Below are 22734 nucleotides of genomic sequence, written 5' to 3'. Positions count from 1 at the left end.
TATCGTAAGTTCCATAGAGCAAGCAGAAAATAATGGGTATTGTACGGGAATTCAATATATTCATGTATAAAATCTCCTCAGTTCTCCTAACTTGACGCTCTGCGGTTGCCACTTCCTTAAAAGCGGGAAACCTGCCCAGGAAGCAAGTACCAGTCCAGGATGCAGCCTACTGTATGTCGACAGCTTCAGGGGGATGTTGAACTTTGATACCGAGCACGGAGCACTCGGGTAGGGTGGGGGCTACTAGTTTGGATCAGAAGGCCTCGCAGACCTGCCTTCAGACTGCTATACACTAAAATTGCAGAGCTATGGTCAATTTAACAAAGAGGCCTACATATTGAACAGAAGGGCCTACACAGGGGTTTTATGCTGGCTGAGTGGTAAGGATGTCTCAGGATAATTATATAGCAACACAGGACCCGCTGGTCAATTTAATACGGCCTACAAATGCAGCTGGCAGGGCAAGGACAAGGGTCTCATACTTCAGGTGTGGACAGAACGGGCCAGGGGCCCCCTGTGATACAAAATCTACCCTCCTTCAAGGCTGTGGCAATGTAAAAGACCATTGTGGGCAGAAGGAAGAGGCAATGGTAGTACAACCATACATGCCAACAGACCCGATTCAGCCAGGAAACGTCCAATGTTTTTAAGCTCAAATGGGCTTTATTTGATCTGTCTCCTGTCTACAATATCCTCTTTTTCAATGTAACTCAAAGGGGAAAATCAATACCCCAGTTTTTTTTCAAAATCTCCCTCTTACCAAGTTCAAAATGTTCGCAAGTATGGTACATTGGATCATGGAAGGAAATGGGATAGGGACATGGACTTGGATAACAGAGGACAGGAGGGACATGGAGAGGTGCACCAAACTGACCCTGCAGGGCAGGCATCAGGGTTTGCAGCAGCACAATACACCACACAGGGCATGCAGGACGGGAGTGCAGCACAACAATCCATAGAAAGCAAGAGGGAGGGGACAGGACCATGCACATGGACAACAGAGAACAGAGGGGCAAGAGGCAATGGTAGCTAGCTGACCATAATGGACAGACAGGAGAGAAAGCTGCAGCATAACAGACCATAAAGGGCAGGAGGGACGGATCAGGGGCATTACAATGGAACAGACAAGCCAGGAGGGAGGGAGTAGGGCTGGGGGCAAGGGGGCAGGGCAGGAGCAGCAAGATAGCCATGGAGGTCAGGCAGGATGGGCACTAGAAGCAAGACACACCATGAAGAGCAACAGTGAGACTGTGATGGCATACACACAGACCATGGAGGGAAGGTGGGAGGGGGTCAGGGGCAGCTAACTGACCACACAGGGAAGGTGGGAGGGGCCATGGCAGCACAGAAGACCATGCATGGCAAGTGGGAGGGTTAGTGGCAGCACAATGGCTATGATAGGCAAGAAGGAGGGTGGAGGGGCATGCACAAAGGACGATGGAGGATAGAAGGGAGGGTCAGGACCTGTGCACAGACAAGAAAGTTCAGGGGAAGGGACCTCACAACAGACCACACGGGGCAGGCAGGAGGAGCAGTTGCAGCACAACAGACCAGGGAGGGCAGAAGGGTGTGGCAGTACAATGGACCATGTAGGACAGGAGGAAGAGGATAGGGGCATGGCATGTGGACAGGCAGGGTGGAGGTGGCAGGGACAGGTTACAGTCATCTGACAATGCTAGGCAGGTGGGAGGGGAGTGGCAGCTCAACAGAACACTCAGAGTAGATAGGAGTGGCAGGTCCATGGGACATGGTGGGCAAAAAGGATGGAGCAGGGGCATGCACAAAGACTTCGGAGGGCAGGGGGAAGGAGAATAGGGGCAGCAAGCTAAGCACAGAGTTTAAGCAGGAGGTCAATGATGGGGCATAGAATTGGGCAATGGAGGGCAGGAGGAGTGGACTGGTACATCATACTAAATTGAGGGCAGTGGCAGCACATCAGACCATGCATGGCAGGAGGGAGGAGGCTAGTCCATGGATTCACACAACAGAGGATAGGGAGGAAGGGGATGGGGCAGCAAGCTAACTGTTCAGAGAAGGTGGGTATTAGGAACTTTATTGTTTTTAAAACATTGTGTCTGTGCGAACTACTTAAAATATGAAGTATGCAGCATAATCTCACTTTTATTCAGGAAGAAGAGGACGTTTGTGACTGTGACTCCGGGCTCACTTGGCAGAAACACCCCCTGACCCTCCACCCCCTATCGCAAAATGTAATGCCCGTGAAAAGGGTAGGTGAACACAGTGTTATATAGAACATAGTCCTGAGAGCACGATTGAAAATGAAAACTAGATATAGTGTATGGTATAAACTATGCACCAAAAAGTGTGATATAAGATGAACCGGGCGTGAAATATAATATGCAATACATTGTGCGCAATGACAGATTCATTGGAGAGCGCGAGATAGCACAGGCACTAGCGTGTGCTATGCGATATGCGCCTTGGAGTGTAATATGCACAGGGCAGTGTTGTGTAACCTAACTAGTCTCTAAAGTTGTAATATAAAATATGTGCTGGGGAGTGTAACGTTGCATATGCACTGTGACAAAGATATGGATCCCAGATTGTAATATGTATGGCATAGCACTGTGCGTTATAACATAGGCATCGAGAAAGGCACGTTAGATGGGGCAATATAACCCGTGCAAAGACAAGTGTGGCATGACATATTCACGGGGTGGTGTTACAGTGCACATGGGCTAGAGAGTGTCATAGCATATGCACTAGCTAGTGGAATACAACACAGAGGTGTGTGGCACTCGGCAGGCAATGGTGGGTGTAACACAGCATTGGGCTCTGTCAGGAGCACGCTGTGACTCTCAAGGGATGTTCGTCCCCTTTCCAGAGAGTAAAATAAAAAGTATTACACATCCGGCAGTGGATGTGTGTTTTATTAACCGTGAGGGGGGTTTCTTGCATAGTTTTGGTCGAATTTTTGTCGAATCCCCTTTGAATGGCTTGGTGTGCATGTGTATTAAATGTGCCCGTCAATAGCTACCCATGTTTGTATAAATAAACGACAAGGGTGTCTACCAGGATTAGGCACGGTAGGGCATCAGACATGTCAGAGCTTCACTAGTGGTGTAAATACATTCCACGTGGATTCATTGCATGCATAGTCGCCTTTTAATGAATATCACGCAAATCGTCATGGTGATAGGTACGTACGGTTTGTCCAGCATGTCCTAGGTGTGTCTATAAATATATATTTTTTAAAAATAATAAAAAACAGTGGCCGGCCCTGGGGATTGGGGTCAAAAAAATATAATTAGGAGACTGGCCCTGGGGGATGGGGTCATCAGGGCCAATAAATTAGAATAAGAAGGGGAACCAAACAGCCCCCCTTCTTAAAAAACTAAAATAAATAAAAGACTGGCATCGTGCCGGAGGCCATGCCCCCTCCGTGCAGCACTCTGCAAACGCGCCCCCAACAGGCATCTCCAGTATGCGCCAGGGAGCTGCGCTGCAGCCAGGTGTTCTGAGGCCAAGCCCCTTTTTACACCTCTCTGCAACGCAGCTCTGTGGCGCTTACTGGAGGTACCTAGTGGTCTAGTTTGACCCTAGTGACCCTTAGGATTCAAGGGGACTTAATCTCTCAACTTAGAACAGCCACAGGGCGCGTTTACACAGTGGTGAAGGGAGGGGACGGGGCCTGAGGTGACGTGTGCAAACACGCACTATGGCACGTTTTAAATTGGGGATATAATTTCCCTTCAATACTGAGGGCCCCTGGGGGCTAACTAGCCCGCCAAGTGCTTCCAGTAAGCGCCACTGAGCTGCATTGCAGAGAGGTGGTCCAGGCCGTGCCACTTTTTACACCTCTCTGCAACGCAGCTCTGTGGCACTTACTGGAGGTACCTAGTGGGCTAGTTGGACCCTAGGGACCCTCAGGATTCAAATGAACTTAATCTCCCAACTAAAAATGGACACAGGGCGTGTTTACACAGTGGTGAATGGAGGGGACGGGGCCTGAGTTAACGTGTGCAAAAACGCCCTGTGGCCTGTTTTAAGAGGTAGTTTTAATCCCCATGCCCTATTATATACTAGGGGCTTACAGAGGAGGTCATGCTAATCACAGGGGGACCCCAACGCATAATGTTCCCTAGTGTATGTAGGTGTTTTCACTGTATTCTAAGTGTCTTTTAACATAGCACTGGCTCTAGGACTGGTTAGTCAGACTCAGTTACCACCAGTATCCGTCTGAAAAAGTTGAGGGTACAGGATGATTTTGCAACAAGGCTTCTTTCTGCTCTTCTTTTTGTTCTTTCTGCACGTTATCCTTCTTCCTGCACTTATCTTCATATTTGAGGACTTCTGTTGCTTCTTTCTGCACTTCTTTTGTTTCTTTCTGTGCATTTTTTCTTCTTTCTTCACTTGTCCTATCTCTGTAGGCATAGTTAGAAATTAGCATTTAAAAAACCTTTGAAATTCACAGAAAAAACCATAGGTTTCAGGCACGTTATAGTTAGGAATTAGCATTTAAAAAACCTCAGAAATTCACTGAAAAAACCATAGGTTTCAGGGGTGTTATAGTTAGCTGGACTTTTCACTTGTACAAAACCATTGAAATTCCCCCGTTATAGTTAGTTCAGCTAACTATAACTCGCGCGCCCGCAATGCACTGCTGATGACGTCACATATTACATCACTCATGACATGGTCAGTGACATCACTCATGACATCACTGATGACATCTCAAATGACATCACTGATGACATCACTGATGACATCATCCTTGTGATAGAGTGGCAGACCTCCTCTCACCCTAATATAACCTTTGATACACACATTCAAAAATAGAGACTAAAATTTTCAAAACAATGGACATACCAATACCAGTTACAACAACCTCTTCAGTAATTCTAAGATCCACATACACATCCACTCATTCACCAACAGTCCTATACAGTCACTCATACATGTACTCACTCATCATATGTACTCATACACCTATACATCCTGTTACACAATGCCACTCATCCATAGAGTTACTCACACACAGTCACTCATGCTAATAAAGAATCAAACATACATTTACTTGCATATACAGTTATACACACACCACCATACTTACTTCTACGGAAACTTACACATACTTAGTCTTTTAAACAATCACTTAAAGAAACACATACTTATTCATACAGGAACTCTTTCAATCTCTCACTCTCACATATACTCACATATATACACCAATAGTCACATATACTAGTTTAAAACATATGTAGTTACTCATAAAGACACTATTGAGACAGTCATTCACTCACTAACACACCCATACACACACTCATCCACCCATACAGTCCTGCACACATGCTGTGTTCAACCCATACAAACAGTGAGTCACTCATTCATGCACCTATGCACTACGTAATAACCCCCACCGAACCATGCAGACACTCAGACTGATACTCAAAAAACCAACTAATAACCTATATAGACACCCATGTAGCTACTCACCAACCCATGCAGCCACTTATACACAAAGTGAGAGACTGATACAGATATTTACATATTTAAACATTACTCACTAAGCCATGTATTCACTATGATACACTTAATCAGTCAGTTACACAATCAATTTTTCAAAAACAAATCATCCATTTAGACACTTATATACCCATTTATTCTTCCATCGACCTTGAGATATACATATATAAAACATATTTAATTTTCAGAAAAACACACATTCACTGGATGATGTCATCAGTGATGTCATCAGTGATGTCATTTGAGATGTCATCAGTGATGTCATGAGTGATGTCACTGACCATGTCATGAGTGATGTAATATGTGACGTCATCAGCAGTGCATTGCGGGCGCGCGAGTTATAGTTAGCTGAACTAACTATAACGGGGGAATTTCAATGGTTTTGTACAAGTGAAAAGTCCAGCTAACTATAACACCCCTGAAACCTATGGTTTTTTCAGTGAATTTCTGAGGTTTTTTAAATGCTAATTCCTAACTATAACGTGCCTGAAACCTATGGTTTTTTCTGTGAATATATATATAAAATAATTAAATTATTCACTGATGTGCTCTCCCAAAAATAGAAACAGCACCAACATGAGGTAGAATGTCATCAATATGTGCAGTTGCTTTGAAATAAGTTCCGAACACTGGCACAAATTAAGCACTACTATTTGGTAAAAGGTGGACTGGACGAAAGCTTGGGTGATACATAGGCCTATATGGGAGCCTGGGAACTTAGCACGAATAGAGAGAGCGAGAGTGACGGAGACTAAGCCTTCAAAGCCAATGGCAGACAGCCAGGTTTATATCTGTGGGTCGAAGACGTAATTACTCAGAAGGATAAAGTCTATCTTGAGGTTTGTTTCAAGGGTAGTGCAGTCTTGGATTCTGCAGCCATCAACAGGCATATGCTCAGACATCATCACCCTGTCGTTCAAAATTAAACAGGTATCTATCCCTTTGTTCTTTCCCTGCAGTGAATGTACTCATTACCAAGTCCTTAATGAAACAGAAAGCACCTAACTCACAACCATTAACATACCCAAAGGTCCACGCACTCACAAAATACCAGACCCCATCTATAGTTCACAGTTCACATGCTTTCTCCTGTGCAGTACTTTCTACCTATGAGCTTTCCAACAGTCCCATAAGGAAACATATACTTAAAGCTTTTGCGGGCACTTGTTGAGACTATGGGCATCTTTCACTAAGATCATGGGCGGGCCCTTGCACAGCCCAAAGAAATTAAAAGCATTAAGTTGATTTATTTTCCATTACATAAGCTGCAGGTGCAGTGCAAAAAAATTCAGGGTAACACAAGCATTCACACATCCTTAGTAAATAACCCTCCATGTAAGTAACACTGATCATAGCAACAAAAAAAAACATTATAAATGTGCTGCGGACCCACATTCGTTATAAAACCCACATCACCAGATATGAAACTACCTGTACAATATACAGAGAGAAATCAAAGTGCAGAACGGTCTGTTACAAAAGTCTGTTTGACCATGTTATCTATGTTAAGTGTTGTATAGCGCACAACTCACCCGGCAGGGTATCCTGGTGCTGAAGCAGGAGCTATATTGGCCAAGCCTGGGTTGGGGCTTGGTGAAGAGCCAGGTCTGATTCACCAAGGTAAACTTACACGTTCGTATAAGTTTATGATTGATTGCTGTTCACAAAGGAATTTATGAGAAGTAGATTTATTTACAACTGCAGAGTCTCCATACAAAAAGATAGGTATTTTTATGTGCAGAGACTCCGCACTCGTAAGATACCACTCTTAATTCCCCTTGTTAATAGCAAACAAGCATACACTTACACTAGAGTGTAAGTTAATCTTTTTTAATCAGGCCCAAAGTGGCTTACAGTAGAAAGGTTACAAAACATTTAACCAAGTTTGCCATTTGCAATCGCTTATTGTACTGAAGTTGGCAATCTAATTAAGAAATGCCAAACTCCTATTTAATATTTTTGTTTTAATAAACTGAGCTAACTATGGCCTATCAGCTTCAACTATATGTAGTTCTTTTCCCATCCCAGGTTGTAGTCAGTGCTAGGGCTTCTAGGTACCATAGCTAGCCAGCACTTTCCATGTGATGGCTTTGGGTTGAGATTTATTTTAGCATCATGATGCATCAGGAATAGTACACCTCTCATATTCCTAAAATAGATGACCTCAGGTCTTGTCAGGATTTACTGTGAGGACTTGTACCATGAGTAGTGTATAGAATGAGTTCAAGCCTTTTCCCAGTATGTTGTATGTCTTCATGCTTTGTAATGTAATTTACTGCATCAGTCATACAGTTCTGTTACTTAATCATTCTTCATGCGCTAACAAATCTTCTCAAAATATAGAGAATGGGGCTGTGCACAATTTAGACTAGTTCTGCTTGGCTGCTGACATACTTTTCCACTAGCTGAATCATCCTTAAGAATAACACATCACAACAACACACAGTAGACAAGCTAACTTGTGGACATATTGAAAACTGGCAAACCCTTGCAGATGGTGCACCACTCTGCCCCGGCAGGTTAGGATGTTCTGTCTGATGGCTGGCACAACTGATCTGCAGAAAGCAAGTGTCCCAGGCAAAAATCATGGCTTCATCCACCTCTCAGGAGAGATTACAGGAGCAGTTCTGTCTGGAGGAGTCGCAGGCTCCTTCCCACTCTGATGCCATCCTCCCTAAGGTAGGGAAAGTGGCCTCCACCATTAGCCCTCCCACAAACCTGAACGAGACGGCAAAAGTTTTCAAACCCCGGCCCAATCACAAGGGACCAGGCAACCAATTAACCGGATGGTTCCCCCACCTGCACATCGACAGTCTGTTACCCAGCCTGGTGACAGCCCGAGCTCTGCAACTCAACATTGAGAGTCCCCAGTACAGGTGATGTCCCTGGGCCATGTGGGTGAACTGGGGCTCCAGGTCCACATGAGAGGCACGAAAGGAGAAGAGCCAATTTGCCTCCCACACCATCAAAGTGATTCACATGACGCCCGCCTGAGAGGGTGCATGTATAGAAGCCCGTGCGACTAGATTAGACCCCTCCTCCCACCCCTCGAGTCAGTTCGCACTGGCTTCAAGGGACATGGTGTCTCTGCCAACTGGAGCCAGGAATCCCTGGTGTCCCCAGCTAATTTTCATCCAGGCTGCCCTGCCGGATGAGCCACTCCATGGTGGCTCCAAAAAACTGGTATCAGGCATGAGAGGGCCCATGTGGCACACACTTTAGTGGTTCCTAGCCAAGGGAGTAACTGTGATTCAGTTTTTCTCAGGGCCAGGCTAGGTGAGCATTGTTTCTGTCTCAGAAGGGATTTCTGTTGCATCATTTCCTTCTAGATGGGTGGTGGTAACCAATCCCAGACCCTCGCATGTCAGCAGGATACCGGGTAGAGGAGCCCATCCTATGCACGGTCCTCACACAAAAACTCAGAGTCCGTAGACTGCCAGTTACCTGTGCCTCAGTTCCGTCTAGGAGGAGGCCGAGGATTCAGGTTGGCCCCCGTCAGTCACCCCGGATGCTTTGTCGTTAATGACCAATTCGCAGGTTCACCTACGAATGTTTTGGTATGACTTTTACCTCCACTATAAAGTTAAGTTTGATCATCCTCTCAATAGTCCATCAGGGCAATTGCCGACCATGGTGGGGCAAATCCAAAGACAGCACTAAACAATCCATTCAGTAGAAGGGACAGGCAGTATGTACAAAGGACAGGAAATTAATCAATGTGAACTTATGACAGGCACTAACTGAGAATTCTTTGTTCATCGGAAATAATTGCAATTCCCAGTGACAATCATGAAGGGGGTTCTGCAGGGTATCCACTCCTGTCAGCAATGGGTAGACACACGCTGGTCCCTTCACTGCCCCAGACCTCTAAGGGTATCACAAACCTAGTTATTGCTCAATCTCATGTGGCTGTAAACCACTTGGCCCTCTAAGAAGTTGAACACCAACCACTTGGGGGGTTGTGCAACTAGTTATCATGGAAGAGTCTTGTTCCTTATTGGAATTAACCAGACAAACCGCTTCACTAACTAAGAATGGGCATGCACCACCACCCACAGAATCAAGAAAGCACTATCAATTTATAAATCCTTTCTGTCTGCTGACCATGTCAGGTTTACCATGGTGAGTCAAATTAAGCCACAGACTTCCGTTCTGATTTTGTCCTTCTGTAAATTCCTTTAAATTTAAGCCTTGCAATTATACTCCCCCATGAACCCTGGAAGATGCTCATCAGGTCTTGAGAATAACTACACTGGACCGCTAGTCGGCATCGTTTATGGTTGGTACTACAATATATCTGATCATCTTTAACCCCCCTACTTTTGTTTTTGATTGATTAAAACATTATTGGAAAATACTTTCACTTTGGTTCATCTTGCGTTAGTCCGAAAATTGCACCGTGAGTGGCACAATATGAATGCCCCAGGCCGTCCCTCTTAATCCTGGTACTAGTTCCAAAAAGCAACAAAATAGAACTGGAGTCTTATTCCATTATTCTTAGCTGAGTATTCAGGCGACAGGTGTGTATGGAACATTCTAATTTTTTCAAAGTAAACAGTTCAAGAGGCAAATGCTGGGACAGGTGGTAGTTCGCCTCATGGGGGATCACCAGCTCAATCCCAAGATATCAAGTACAATTTTTTTTAACTTCAGCAACTTTAATATACACTATTGGGGCTGGAATTACCCCGTCTACCAGCACCAGACTTGCTTTCCAATAGTCCCTCATTTAAGAATTTTAAGTGCAATCATTCCAACCACAGGCCTTGGAAAGAGTCCTGTACTGTTATTTTTCATCACGACCTCCCCGAGTCAGGAGTGGGAAATTTGAGCACCTACTGCCTTCCTTGGATGTGATAGCCATCTCTCAGCCTTCCACTCTGGAATTGAACCCTGATTCCCTGTCGCCATGAGAGGCACAGAAAGTACCATTGCAAGGGCAGGCATCCAAATATATTATTGCTGTCACTGGGATGTACAATGGTCTTGAGATTATCTAGAATAACCAATGCAGCTGAGCGAACCTAGAGTGGTCTTGGTCTGATAAATGCATACAACCCAGGATGTCAGTGATCGTCGGCATGTATTAGCTCTAGAATTACCAGAGTTATCCAAGAAACAGGCAGAGCAATCAAAGGAATTATAGCTGACTTAATGAGCCAATTCACCATTTCACTGTACCAGTCATGTGTTCTTCACATACATGGATTAATCTTAGAGACAAGCATATGCTACTGGCAGGATTATGTAGGTAGTTGCACCTGCTGGATGGAGGAGGAGCCATGTGCCCACCCAGACTGACCTTCGCACCCATCTAGAGCCTGCTGTGGGAAGACCCTGCTTGCTTGCAAGGGTTTGGGTGGACAGGGCAGGGCCCAGCCTGCTCCATGATGACAGAACCGAGGGCCGGCTGAGGCACAGCCCAAACGAGACACACGGTGTTGGCCTGGGCATCAAGGACACCCCATGGAACAGTCATTAACAGCTACTGCAGAAATGCGCTGGGTGGGGAAGGTTGACAGTGTGGCGTGCAGGGACCGAGCCTACCAGGCACCACCTGGGACTAGCGCCACCCAACCCCATCGACTCTGGTCAGACTAGGATCGGGCAAAACTGCCATGCTGCATGACCTTGGCTCTGTTGGGTGGGGTGGCCTTCAGGAAGGACCTCTACAAAAGGCAGACCCTCACGTCAGTCGACGACATGTAGGGTGAAAGCTCTGTGCTAGAAACAACAGCTGAGGCTGAACAAATAGTCCATCCCTAAACAGACAAAGTGTAGACAATGAATCACAGTATGGTGCTGGCAGGACCGTCACTGGGCTGACCATCCTGCTCGGGCTGTCAGCTTGTCATCGCTGCCTGCTGTACGAGAAGGCAGGCTTAGAAGGAGGGCCTATTGTACAGGGCTGAAGAGCAGCCACAGACCCGGGGCCCAGGGCAGGCCGGATGGGCCCTTGGGGCACCCTCGGAAAACAAATGGATAAAAAGAGAATCCCTAATGACCCTACCAATCCGAAAGAAAGCTACCTGTTTTTCACGTAATCCATGCACACTGATACAAAGAGGAGGGCATTTGAGCAAATGTACCTGGCCACCTAGAGCACAGGCTGAGTCAAATGAGCCTTCATCTGGACTTCTAGAGCATGCTAGCCATCTGATCACGCCATGCGTTCCTATTGCATGCACAGCCAGATGGCGTGGGTACGAGCGACCACATGGCCAGGCTTAAAGGACAGCCATCTGGTTGCACCATGTCTTAGGAATCAGATCCTATTGTTCTTTGGAGAGGATAGAGGCTTCTTGTGCATGGTTCTTGGACCCCAGTGCTGGGCCTCAGGCATGGAGCAGTGGGGAAGCCTAACTGGGCTCTGACCCACGGCCCAGTCAGAGCTTTTTTCACCTAGCTCGGAAAAGGAAGCTTGCCCAGGTCTGGTCCCCATCCTGGGCTGACAGTGACCCAGCAGGCTGGTGAAGGGAGCCGAGGGCCTGGTCTTCCACCCTAGGGTCAGCCATATCTCTGACCTGGGGCCCGGCCAAAGCATTTTCATTCAGCCAAGCAGGAGAGCCCTCTCCAGGCCTGTAAGACCATTTCCAGTGATATGGTGGCCAAGAGAACGGAGACCAGGGATGGCAGCTTCTACCCCACTGGCAGCTCAGGCCCGGGGTCGGATCAGAATTTCTTAACCCAGCCAAGCAGTGAAGCTCTCCCCAGGCCTCCGGGACCCCTTCAAGAGCAATTTGCGACACAGAAAATGAACATGAACTGGAGCTCTGACCCGGGGACCGGTTAGAGCTTCTTAATCTGGCCAAGTTGGTCAGCTTTCCCCACTCCTGCTCGGCCCCTTCAGGACACTTTGCGACAAAGGAAGCAGGAGAATGGAGCACAGGGATGGAGGCTTCCAGCCCTGGGCCAGCTGGAGCTCTTGCCCAGGGCCCGGTCAGAGGTTCTTAACACAGGCAATCAGGGGAGCCCCCCAATTGCCTGTGGGACTCCATCTCAGGCACGTTGTGACACAGAAGACTCAATAATGGAGTCCAAGATGTGGGATTGTATCCCAGGGTCACCAGAGCTCTGGGGCTGGTCAGAGCTTTTTTTAATCCAGTGAAATAGTGGAGCTCTCCCGGTGCCTGAGAGACCCCATCCCGGGCACTTTGCGACACAGTGGACTGGATAATATAGCCCAGAAACTTGGAGCTTTTACCCGTGGACAACCAGAGCAATAACCCAGGGCTGGGTCAGGGTTTCTCAAACAGCCAAGATGAGGAGCCCTCTGGATGCCTGCAGTACCCCATCTGAAGCACTTGCGAGAAGGCAGGCCAGCGCATGGACCCAGGTCCCGGCATCCTCATCATGAGTCCACCAGAGCAATACTCATTCTTGTAATCTGTGCACAGCGTGTGACAGAGGTGGACATTTAAGAGGATGTATCTGGCCTCCTGGAGCCCTTCCTAGGCTTGAAGCTTCAAATGAGCCCTCATTGAGACTTCCAGAGCAGCTGGGAATTTCGAACAGTCACGTTAATGATATAATGTGTTTTGCGTATTTATTTTAAGTACATAACGTCATCATTATCGTTGGAAGGCACATTTTGCTAGAATCATGTAGGTGTGTCTCAGGTGTAATTTCACACACCTGTAGCTATAATTTTTTACAGACCCAAAAGAGATATAACAGCACTGTTCCATCAGTAAGTATGTTGAAGACGAAGGGGGTGAAGCGGGCTTATTTGTATCAAATGTAAATTATAGTTCCTGCTTCCAAATCCTTTAATCAATCGGCCTTTGAACAGTTTCCCTGGCAGGATCACCTACACAGTTTCAACAGTTCTTTATGTTAATTGTTACTCCTGGTGATTCTCAGCATCTAGTAAATGACAATAACTTTTGCACCTTTATGTCTTTCTTTTTTAATTTCTCCTTAAGTCAATTGCTCCCTCCTCCTAATAGGACCTGAGGATACACCTTTTTCTTCTTGTAACAAACAGATCTGTCTCAATTTGCCTAACCCTATTAGGGATATGGTTTTCTACTTGTGTAGCAATGATCCAGTTAAGAAATGACCCCCTGCCTAACCCTCAGTCAATGTCATACAATGACATAATAGGGAATCTAATAAATGTACTGGAATACTATCACTGTCTCTTACCCATAGATGGAGTCAATCTAACCATCCCTAACTTAAAACAAGCACTGGCAATAATAAAGTACCCAAAAATTCACCATAAAATGAAATATGACAAAAAATTAAAAAGTCGAATGTTTCCTGAATAATTCATCAGTTCATAATAAAAAATGTTGTATTTGGTAGATGCATATGTCTACTCTATTCACTTGAAATAGCCTGATGGAAGATGGCCAGCTGAAACCAGGTAAGTTAGATGGTGGTCATAATGGTGGTAGCTGTTGTAGTAGTGTGTCTTATTGCTTGTTTCTAGTTTGGGGAAACATGTGAAGTACCCCCATCTTTAAAAGACAGCATATACTACCAGAATCTCTTAGAAACAATTAAAAAAATGTAATTGCTTACATATCGAGTAACAAAAAGTTTTGAAGGTAAGCATATATAGGAAATTATAGGTTTACTATGCTGAACTGCACACACAACCTCACACACAGACACGCACAAACAACTCAGTGACGGTAGTTGTAGTTAGGTCTCATTTTCATAGCAAAACATTTTTTGGTTTGTTTTTAACTTTCACGCTAAATTCACAAAACTTTCCATATAAAGTCTCATCCACCTCAGCTCCTTCCTGGAAAGTTTCAGGTTGATTCCTTGAGCGGGGGCCAAGAAAAAGTGGTGGTCCCAAAATGGTGTTCCCATTAATTTTTCTATAGAAAATTGAACAGAGACACGGCAAAAATTGCTGAACAGAAAGACACCAAATTTGGTAGAAAGCTAGATCTTGGACCAGAAAGTGTGCTTTTTGTGGCATAAATCTGTTCAGTAATTATTGAAAAATTAAGGCTATGAACTTTTTATATTTCATTCTGTGGAGGATCTGCGGAACCAACAGATCTTAAGATACGATATGATGGTCACCAATTTTAGGAATCAGGGACTGAGTTGGAAATGAGTATAAAAAATGATATAAGGGGGCGGGGTAAAGATACCTGATGGGGGAGGAGGCCCAGAAGAACCCCTCTGGGGCCAAAAATGTAATTTTCTGAAATCATGTATGGCAAATTTGTGAAGTATCCACAGATCTGCACTAAAAATGATGTTAAAAACCCAGGGTGGGCCAGGGTCCATGGACGGCAAATTTTATTTGATGGAGGACATGCAGTCCCCTTGCCCAAGCCTCCTTGAGGCCCTGGGGATTGCATCTGCCTAAGCTGATAAACTTAATTGAGGGAGAGGGGCATACATGTCCCCTTCCCAAAGTCAATTTATGACCTTAGGGACCCCATTCACTGGGGCCTTTTGAACGTTATTGGGGAGGGGCGTGTGCAGCAAGGCATGGCCTCCCAGGGACCCCATCCTCCCCAGCCAGCTTCATGTTAAGTTCCTCAGAGACGGCATCCCCTGGGACACTGTTTTTACCCTGCCTGCAGGAGTGTGGGCGAGGAGGTCTCCTGTGCTCCCACCTGGTAGAGCAGAAAGCTGTTGCCACCAGGTAGAAGCACTAAAAAAAATGAATTATACAAAAATAAGAAAGGGAATAAAAATAACGGAGTTGCCAGAGCTGCTCAGTTATTATTCACTGTTCCTGGCCTGCCCATTATTTCCTTAATTTTCTAATTGGCATACATAGGGCTGCAGGATGGTGCCCCTATCTGGGAAGTTGCATCACCAGGATGGTTTCTTAGGTGCTTTTAAATGCTTACAAAAATAATCATATGTTTCTGGGTCGGCAGAATATGACCCCAGGAAAATGTATGGAGGTTTTTAAGCATTCCCAGAGCTGGAGTTTTTGCTCTTCAGCTTGGGAATGCAGGGCTCCTTTGTGGTTGATTTGATGGCTGCATTATGTGGTCAGAGTGGTTAAAATAAAAAAGGATGGCACAAAATATTGTTTTGACTATAAAGGCTTTGTTGAGATGTTTATTGACAAAAACAATAGTCTTAGTCTTGTTCTGTATATTGATAGTAACTTGCCTTAAAAAAACTTTAGAAATTCACTGAAAAAAACAAAGGTTAAAGGACAGTTATAGTTAGGTATTCAAAAATCCCTTTTTAATTAAATACAAAAAATCGAAGGTGAAAGGGATGTTATAGTTTGGTGAAAATGTCAGTTAGAAAATATCCTTTAAAAAGAACAAAATCTCCAATTTTAGTTTCTCAAGAATCTATAACTCATGCCCTAAAGTACCTATAACTCACACCCTTGCCAGAAATTGCTAATTACTTCACAATATTACATCACTCATTACATGTTCTATGACCTCATTGATAACAAATCTGCAAGATCTGAAATGACATAATTGATGGCAACACTGTAAATGGCAGGGGCAACAATTCTAGCTACTTTATTGCATGAGTTATAGTTACCTTAAATTAGAACTAGTGAATTTCAGTGGTTTTGTTAATTTAAAATAGTAAATTTTAACTGATATTTTCACCTAACTATAATGTCCCTTGAACCTTTTTTTTTTAAACAAATATATATATATATATATATACATACATACACATACACACACACATACTCCAAATGAAATACACCAGTTATAGTTAGTCAAATGTGTGAGGGAGATCCTCACATGTATAATTTTACTACTTAGAAGTAAATGTGGGGGGACAAGGGGAGCTGGCTGGAAAAAGAAGCATACTTACTACTGAGTGGGAGGGGGTTAGGGAGGTGTAAGGAGAGATTTAGGGAGGGACATTCACTCATCCAAAAAAGAGTAAGCCCATTGCTATTCACAACCTGTACTTCTAAAGTTACTATAGCCAAAAATGACCCAAAACAGTAGTAAATGTATTCCAGTACATCCAGCACCATACATGGCCTGTCACTGGTATTGCGATACCTGCCCATAAACAATAATGGAGGTAGTGACTTAAAATAAAACCCCATTGGAAATAATCTTAAAGCACATTCACTTATTTAAATTAGATAAAAATATAAATAAATTATATTTAATGTTAAAAATGTTTTAACAAATTATCTAAAAAATAAAAACTGATGATTATATTTTAAAATATTTTAATAACTTTCTATTTAAAAATTAATGTAACGTTAAAATGGGGTTTGGGCTTTTTTTAAGTTAGCTCATGTCTCATTTTATAACCTACATGTAAAGTCACTTTCAACTTTCTCTGAATGAAAGTCTTAGAAATTAATCTGGCCTAAATAACATCACTTTAACCTTTCTATTATTTCAGGGCTTTTCTCTAAATTGGACTAATGGCCTACCCTTCACAAGTAGCCAAACCCCACCACAAATGGACTTTGACTGTGAACAGCGGAAATTGGCCGCAGGCCTTGGCACAGTGGCGGTCAGCACAGGTAAGAGCAGTGGGGCAAGGGGCTGTAAGTTGACATATGACAGGGTATGCAACAATAAATAAAATGTCAAAGAAGCACTTACCTTGAGCTCACCGCATCGCTGAGATGCTTAATATAACCTATCCTGTTGTATGTTGACTTCCAAGTCCCCCACCACCCGCCCACTGCTCTTACCTGTGCCGGCAGCCACTGCCTTGGCATAGACCAGGCCCTGTGCCCAACCCCGTGTGAGCCAACCCCTGCTGTGCATGTCCATGTCCCTTCTCCCTTTTTCTTTTTAAATTAGTTTTTTCAGTACCCATCTTGCAAGCTTATATGCAATGTACAACGGTACCGTCCAAGCTTCAAGCTTGCAGCTTGCATTGTACCACTTAATCATAGGGTGGAAGTTTGCAATACATGTACTGTGAGAGTACCACAATACCTCACGGAGGGCTGTAATGGGTGCAGTGGGTGTAATGCAGAACCCACATCCCATGTTTTTCTTAATTGAAAACACTATGGGTGAGTCCCTCTGGGTTCCCCATACCAGTGCAGGGGGGCCAGGGTGTCCCTCCTTTGCAAGGTTGCATCATATTGTTTTGGTTTACAGCACATAGCGGGGCTGAGTCCCCAAATCCTGTAATGGCCACTGCAACATTTTCTCAAGGTATTGCAGCTCCCAATCAGATTGCGAGGTACAGTCCTGAGTAGCAAGGTACCCATTGGCTGATGGTAGAAGAGGTTTTCCTCAATCAATGGCAGGCAAGTATTCTTTTAATTTTCAGTACCCCAGGCGCCCTTCAGAAGTCCTGCAGGACATGAAGGTCCAGATATCAGTAACTTTTTTAGGCGGTTAACACTTTCATGACCAAGACAAACACTTCTCTAAACACACATTTCTCAAATAGATCTGCAGATTTACAGTAAAAAATGGCAAACATGCTCTCTGAGTAAAGTTCTAACCGTTTGCAAAATTTGGTATCATTCTGATCAGCAATTTTTTTCTGCCTTCGACAGCAAAGTTCTCTGAGGTATGTGAACTTTTTGTATGACCGATTTCACACAGATTTGTTGAACGCCAGCAAAGTTAATAAAAAACTAAAAATGCCTTTCCTATGGAAAGTGAGTCACAACCATTATTCATATATATATATATATATATATATATATATATATATATATATATATAGACATATATTCACTTAAAAAACCATAGGTTTCACACATGTTATAGTTAGCTGGACATTTCACTCGTGAAAAACCATTGAAATTTCCCCGTTATAGTTAGTGCAGGCAACTATAACTCACGCGACCGCAATCCTCTGCTGATGAGGTCAGATATTACATCACTGTATTTAGACACTTATTTGCCCATGTCTTCTTCCATTAATTTTTAGCTATACATATATTACAAATATTTTTTTTTCAGAAAGACACGGTCGCGTGAGTTATAGTTGCCTGCACTAACTATAACGGGGGAATTTCAATGGTTTTTCACGAGTGAAATGTCCAGCTAACTATAACATGTGTGAAACCTATGGTTTTTTAAGTGAATTTGCAAGGTTTTTTAAATGCTAATACCTAACTATAACGTGTGTGAAACCTATGTTTTTTTCAGTGAATTTGTACGGTTTTTTAAATGCTAAGTTATGTATTTTTTTCTTTTTTTAAAGTTTTTTCACCGTGCGCGTACCGTACGCGCACGGTGCGCTTCGCGCACCGTGCACGCACCAAGCGCCCACGATGCGTTGTTCGTGCCGTGCGCGTACGGTGCGCGCACCCCGCGATTTTTCGCAAGAAATTTTTTTTTTTTTTTTTACCCTTGGGGGTTCTTCAGTGACCCCCTGACAAAGGCTAGGGGGTCAGGACCTGTCCATCCTGCCCCCTTCTCACGTTTTCCCCCTTTGTTTTTCATTGCCTCAGACTGCGAGAGACAAAATGGCGGCCGACACTTCCTAATTTCGACCGATTTGAATGTTTACTGACATCGAACAACCAATCAGAATTGCGCTCGCGCACGTCACCGTGCGCGTACGGTATGCTTACCGTACGCGCACGGTGCGCTCTTATAGATATATATATGCTTTTAACTGCAATTTTCTCAGGAACTAATGAACAGATTTACACCAGACCTGCAAAAGGCACATCCCTGAACTGAGGACTACCTCTCTGCCAAATTTCAAGTAATTCTGTTCAGCAGTTCGGGCTGTAGCTTGGACTAAAGGTCCTATGGAAAAACGCATGGGGAAAACGCGTTTTGGGACCCCCCTTTTTCTCAGCCCCCGCTTGACGAATCCCCCCGAGACTTTCAGGGAAGGAGCGGAGCGGAGCGCCCCACCTATGGAAACACGGTCCTAACTATAACTATCTACTATATATATATATATATATATATATATATATATATATATATATATTATCTACTGGCGGTCGCCAGTAGATAGTTATAGTTAGGACCCTCTTTCCATAGGAAATCCGCAACATTCTATTTTGAATAACTTTGGCGCCGGTTGACGAATCCTCGCAAAATTTTCAAAATAGGTGGGGCGTTGAGCTCCGCTCCTACCCTGAAAGTCTCGGGGGGATTCGTCAAGCGGGGGCTGAGATAAAAGGGGGGTCCCAAAACGCGTTTTTCCCATGCATTTTTCCATAGGACCTTTAGACAGAGCTACAGCCCGAACGGCTGAACAGAATTTAATGAAATTTGTGCATCGCTTATTTTTAGTTCAAAACAAAACATATATTTTACCTGTCACAACGATGCTCATCATATGTCCTCCATGTGCGCACGGTGCGTGAAGCGCATCGTGCGTTCATGGCCCATCTAGCGTAACGTGGGCACGCGGTGCGCGAAGCGCACCGCGTGCTCACTGTGCGCTCACGCGACCGTAATCCTCTGCTGATGACATATGTGTCTTTATGAAAAAAAAATATTGGTAATATATGTATAGCTAAAATTTAATGGAAGAAGACATGGGCAAATAAGTGTCTAAATACAGTATTAGCATCAGCAGAGGATTACGGTCGCGTGAGTTATAGTTGCCTACAGTAACTATAACGGGGGAATTTCATTGGTTTTTTATCAGTAAAATGTCCAGCTAACTATAACATGTGTGAAACCTATGGTTTTTTCAGTGAATTTATATATATATATATTACCCAGTAGCAGTCACCACTGGGTATTTTATAGTAAGGACCACACCTGGAAATGAGTTTTAGGCTGATCCGTCAATTTGGGGCCAAGAAAAATGGGGTTCCTAAAACTACAGGGTCACGGATACACGGCCAACCCCATGCCATGTACATCTTCCCATGAGGTTGGGTTTTGCATGCCTGCCCACAGAGGTTGGGCGCAAGGTTGGGCACAGGGCCTGCAGTACACCCCACGCCGTACACACCTGCCTGCTGAGTAAATATTTAAATAAGGAGGAGAGTCGTTGAGGACAAAGACGCAGTGGCTCTGGTACAGAACTGTGGCTTCAGGCAAGTGAGATTCAGAGGCACTGTCAGAAGGGAATGGTAGGCAGTAGCATAGGAGTTTGTATTTGACTGTAACTGTTGCATGACCACATGGACACACGGAGCTGTGACAATCTTAATACCCCTCGGGCTTGGGGTGAGGTGTGATCTGAGGCACAGAACCGTCTTTGGTGTAAGGCGTGTCCATGAACTGGAACACCGACAGCACCTGGTGTGTGGTGTCGGGATTTATATACATAAAAAAATAGAGGACCGAAACACTAAGGCCTGTTTGTGTCTTCTTATCCCTGAGGATACCACCTACGTAATTGGACAGAGATGAAGCCCAGACAGCCCAGAGGATCCAGATGTTTTCTTTATGAATTAGAAAACGTTGCCACCTCAGATGCCTAGCCACCTGAAAGCTGGGGCAGTATATTGCTTCCCTTCTATCTGGTGAATTACAAATGACCTATCAAGCCACAATTCCAGCCGGTAGAATACCCTATCGAGACATTAAGAGAGCCATACTAGAGCCCTTGGTGTTCGATAACAAATGCTACAGGGTAAAGTTCCGGAAAGAAAAATGTAATTCATAAGACAATCCAACAGCCCTCTTTTATAGAATCCAAGACTTGGGAACTAGGTGGTTGAGACCTAAGGAGGCGACCCTGGAGGACATATGAGATAAAATCTTCATGGTGCCATTCTTGGAAGCTTTACCTACCTCTGCTACCTCTACCCGGGCTTGGATAAAGCAACATTCTAACGTAAATGCACCCATGGCTATTGATCTAGTCTGCACCTTCCATCGATCTCAAGACTTCAGAGCAACCCAAACATGAACAGGTACACCTCAGGTTGCCAGGTGGAAGAGACCCAGCCCAAAACCCCCTCCCTGATGTAACAAAGATTCCCAGAGACCCCTTGGGAAGGAGGTGGGACAGATCCCCCAGAGCTTTCAGTGCATCGAGTGGGGCCACATAGCACACAATTGTCTCCAGAAAATCCCCCAAAGTGAAGCCATGGTGATTGGTTATTCCTGTGGTAGAGTGCTGTTGGCTGGAGGTAGTCCCAGCAAGTACAAAAGAAATAGGAAGGTGTATGGAATATTGTTGATTGTGTTGGTTGACTCAAGTTGTCGGCAATCGGTGGTGAGCTGAGAAAGAGTAAGACTTAAACCATGGCACCAGGGGGGAGCGTAATGACCGCCTGTGGCCATGGGGACGGTAAACCTTACCCAGTAGCAACAGTTTCTATAAACTGGAAGGGTCAGTCCGAGATGTTGAAAGTAGGAGTAATTCCTCAGTTGGTGAAAGAAATGATAATAGGAACTGATTATCAGGACTTCTCCCCTATATTGTCCTCTAAGGGCGACCAAGAAAAGGAGTCCATTTTATGGAGGGAGGCCCCCTTCAGACATAAACACATAGAAGGGCATACGTGCCACAGAAAATTAATGTACATGGAAAAACTACTACACAATAGGCTCTTTATCTTAGCAGCAGAAACTGATCCTTCTACTGTTTCTTTATCCACAGCTGAAACAGGAGATACCACATGTACTCCGGGCTTTACAAAAAGAGGACCCCAACTTGACCACAGCATGGTTACAGGCAATACCAGATGACCATTGTCATGTAGGCCCCTATTTGAGTATATCTAAGGGATTGCTGTACAGAAAGGTATAGAAAGGGGATACAGTCGTGAGTCAGTTGGTGGTACAACTCCCCTTCAGACACCAGGTGTTACATCTAGCTTATAGCTAAGCGGGAGGCAGCCACTATGGCCGCGAAATGCCTGAGGAATATTTATTACAATGCATTTATTGGTCCAGGGTCTTTTCAGATATTCGATAACTCGGTGCCTCTCGTGAAAAGTGTCAGGTCACTAATCCTCCTCATACGTCAAAAGCTCCCTTACTGCCTATCATCGGTGTACCTTTTTGCAGAGTCAGTATGGCTCTAATTGGACCATTAGTAGCCTCTACTTGGAGTTACGAATATATTCTGGTATTGGTGGACTACGCGACTAGATACCCCAAAGCCATTCCATTGTCCAGTATGACAACAACTTCGTTAGTCCCTGCCATGTTTGAGTTTTTCTCAAGAGTGTGATTTCCAATAAAACTAGGACTGACCAGAGGACACCTTTTATGTCCTAGTCAATGGCCCAGGTATATAAGAAATTAGGCATTACCCGTAAGTCGCGATATGAAATTTTAAAGAATAAATGCAACAACAGTGCTTAAAAGCCAACAGAGCTAAAAGGTTACTTGAGGTTGCAAGGGACCGGGGTAAATCCAAAATTTAGGCTGACCGCAATGGAGGGCCGACTGGCTACAAGACTCC

General features: G+C 44.5%; 1 protein-coding gene and 1 pseudogene across 2 annotated transcripts in view; both read right to left on the bottom strand.

Moving 5' to 3' along the window:
- LOC146857521 (uncharacterized) overlaps nt 1-22734 on the bottom strand; it is a 178165-nt gene that overhangs the window by 22717 nt on the left and 132714 nt on the right. The gene's annotated exons all lie outside the window — the stretch shown is intronic.
- Nucleotides 9008-10741, bottom strand: LOC146857522 (18S ribosomal RNA; annotated as a pseudogene).

This window comes from Triturus cristatus, chromosome 3_2 (genome assembly GCF_964204655.1).
Source record: "Triturus cristatus chromosome 3_2, aTriCri1.1, whole genome shotgun sequence".
NCBI classification, from domain to species: domain Eukaryota; kingdom Metazoa; phylum Chordata; class Amphibia; order Caudata; family Salamandridae; genus Triturus; species Triturus cristatus.
This window is presented reverse-complemented; position numbering and strand designations above follow the sequence as displayed.